This window comes from Arachis ipaensis, chromosome B03 (genome assembly GCF_000816755.2).
Source record: "Arachis ipaensis cultivar K30076 chromosome B03, Araip1.1, whole genome shotgun sequence".
NCBI lineage: Eukaryota > Viridiplantae > Streptophyta > Magnoliopsida > Fabales > Fabaceae > Arachis > Arachis ipaensis.
This window is the reverse complement of record NC_029787.2, coordinates 22,580,886-22,583,513: the sequence shown is the minus strand read 5'-3', so window position 1 is coordinate 22,583,513 and position 2,628 is coordinate 22,580,886. Positions and strand designations below refer to the sequence as shown.

The following is a 2,628-nucleotide window of genomic DNA, read 5'->3' as shown; positions in this document are numbered from 1 at the left end:
TGCCGTAGTCAATGCTATATCCTCTTCCTTCCTTCACCACTTCTTGTTTGGCTTTTTCAAAAGCTCCTAAGAGAGCCCTGTAAATTATTTTCATATATTCGGGTAGATCATCCAAGTAGCAAGCATCCCACCTAAAAATCATTGAAAAACGTTACATAACTCAAAATTTGATATTTCAAGAAAGGAAATTAAAGAAAGCAATATATATCAACCAACCTGTCAATTGCCTTAGTAAAAAGCTCCAATTCAGCAATGGTTCCATAATTATCATATGTGTCATCAATGATTGATAACAAGGCGATTGTTTGTGTTAGTAATATTCTTGCTTGATAATATTTGGGCTCAAAATATACAGACAAAATCCAACTGCAACATTCCACAATCCTATCCCGTGCATATGGTAGTTTTCTACTCACATCTAACTCCTCCCACCACCTAAAAGTTCAAAAACAAGATCACATAATTAGTAATGAACTAATGATAATAATAAAAACGAGAAAATATCCGATTTTGTCTTTGAATTTTCAATTTGCATCAAAACAGTGATTCCTAAATTTACAAATTTTAAATCTCATTCATCTCTAATTCAATTGTCGTAAATACAATATTAATATAGAACATTTAAATACCAATATAATATCCTCAATAGTTAGACGATATTACTACAATTTCAGTATAATCAAATAAGTGTCCTAAATTAATTAGTTAGACTATTTTAGTTAATTGATTTTATATTAGTGTACACAAAAACTAAAATATATCCAATTAATTAATTTGAGACACCTATCTAATCATAATAAAATCTTAGTCGCATTATTTTACTGTTAAAAATAATATATTAGTACTGTAATACTTCATATCAATACTATATTAATGATAGTTAAATTATTAGGAACGAACGAAATTTACAATTTATAAATTTAAAGATCAATTTGAATATTTTTAAAAAAGTCAAGAACTATTTTAATGATCGATAATTTATGATTTAGGATTTAGAATTTAAGATAAATAAAATAATTTAAAAAATATTAATTAATATTAACTAAAAAAAATTAGTTCTATAACATTCCTTTTTGGTTAATTAGAAAGAATATGTGGTTAAAGAACTTACTTGGTGAGGTTGCCAACTTCTTTTTTATGCAACTTTTGTAGATAATTGAAATCCAATTTAGCAAGAGTGAGTAAAACTTCATTTTGATTGGGATGTTGTTGGTAGATTGAAATATAATGTCGTGCCTCCCACCTTGGTAAGCCATGGTGGAGAGGCTGCCTTAAACTATGCTTAACTTGCGCTGCAAGAAAAGGGCTCAACTCATGATGAGTAGTAATGGACTCAAGCTTAGTGGAAGTGAATTTAAGAGCTTCTTCTAATATCTTCTCTCTATGAATTCTTAGGTATGAAGCTTCATATAAACTTAGCATTCCTTCAACATCTTTCGTAAGGCTTTCATTAAAATTTCCATCTATATCCTTAAATTTGTTGAACACATCTGCATAACAAGTCCAAAATAGTGAACATTAAAATCATTACCATGAACTATTTAAAAAAAAAAAAGTTAATACCATGATATTATATTTTTTAAAAGTTTAAGTTGATAGAAGACAAAAATAGCTATATTTCTAGCATTTACTAATTTCTTTTCAAGTGAAAATTTATTTTGAGTTTGTTTGATTTTTTGGATAATTTTTTTTGTCTTATACTAATTTTTTTTTTGTTTTTTAAATTTTTCGATCATAAAAGTTCTAATACTATATTATGATATTATTTTTTTAAAAAGTTTAAACTGATAAGAGAAAGTATACAAAAAATTATATATTTAACAGTTAAATAAAAACTACATATTCTAAATAAAGGAAATCTTTTGAAATATATATTGTGACCAAGTAATGAAAGACTGTTTCCCTCTAATAATAATTTTAGTGTAAAATGGAATATTAATAAAGAGAAATATAAATAAGCAAGTTGAAGTGTATACTAGATGAAACCCGAAATCCATGCTGCCGCAGTAACCTAAAGAGTAAAGCAATGGAGCGAAGATTGTCTTCAATAGTTATCTCTCCATTTTTGACATAACTCTTGTGAATCTGTTGCATCACTTCATCAATCTCACATTCAAAATGATAATGGATACCCAAACGACATATTGAATCAATCAAATCAAGTTTTGCTAAGGGCTTCTCAGATGTTGAGGTAAGCATTTTGGACACTTCTTTCTTCAGTTCATCAATTTGTGGCTCAGTTTTATAATCAAGTTCCTGCATGTGTGATGTTATTAGTGGAAGAACAAAGTACTCACTTACATCAAACAACTAAGATAATACGTATTTTAACAATGAATTAAGGAGCTATCAACCATAGATCGGTATAGTGCTATATGACCAAGTTATTTTGGTACTAAGTTTAAGTTGGTCGTCTAATTAATAGCACTTCGATAAAATTCAGTTTTAGTGATAAATTTTTATTAACAATAGCATAATGACTATTATATATCTTAGTAAACTTATGTTTTTGCGATAATTATATATTTTTTGTAGTGATTAAAAAAGTTTTTACTGATAATTATATAATTACTGCTAAAATTTTTTAGCAACAAAGCATAAGATGGTTAATGTCTAATTATTAATAAA

The 2,628-nt window shown here is 27.1% G+C and overlaps 1 pseudogene; it reads right to left on the bottom strand.

Moving 5' to 3' along the window:
- LOC107634232 overlaps positions 1-2,628 on the bottom strand; it is a 5,637-nt pseudogene that overhangs the window by 2,062 nt on the left and 947 nt on the right.